Source organism: Trachymyrmex septentrionalis, unplaced genomic scaffold (genome assembly GCF_001594115.1).
Source record: "Trachymyrmex septentrionalis isolate Tsep2-gDNA-1 unplaced genomic scaffold, Tsep1.0 scaffold2070, whole genome shotgun sequence".
NCBI classification, from domain to species: Eukaryota; Metazoa; Arthropoda; class Insecta; order Hymenoptera; family Formicidae; genus Trachymyrmex; species Trachymyrmex septentrionalis.
The window spans coordinates 510-1,037 of NW_017305256.1; positions in this window are offsets into that span (position 1 = coordinate 510).

Genomic DNA, 528 nt, shown 5'->3' on the forward strand with positions numbered 1-528 from the left:
GAGATAATTTTCGATATCCGCGTTGTTGAGCATTTTTGTGTATTTTTTTTGGCAGTATCATCCTCATGATCGAAAAACTTGGAAAGTACAACGATTGTCGGAATGATTGTTCCTTTCATACTGATTGTTTAAAACTACTGTAGTATTTATATATGTCCTTCCATCCTTTCCTCCTCCTCCTTCTTCGTCTTATTTCTCGTTGTGTTTTGTCAATATGTATTACTCGATCGAATTAGTCTACCTAAGATATCCTGCATTTGTTGCAATAATCCGTCCCTCGAACATTCAACGTTGAGTACGTTTATATTAAATTTACCAGCCTCTGTTACGGTTCTCGTGAACTCGTTAAATTTGTAAAATTGTTGTTTTTTGGCAAGGTACAGATTACCATCCATATATCTGAAGGCCAAAGTCAGAGCTGACGGTATTTCTGGGAAGTATGTATCGCTTGTAACAATTGATACGAGCGAACACTCCTTTCTCTATCTGCGCCACATCGTTATTATTGAAGATTGTATAGGTTTGTCC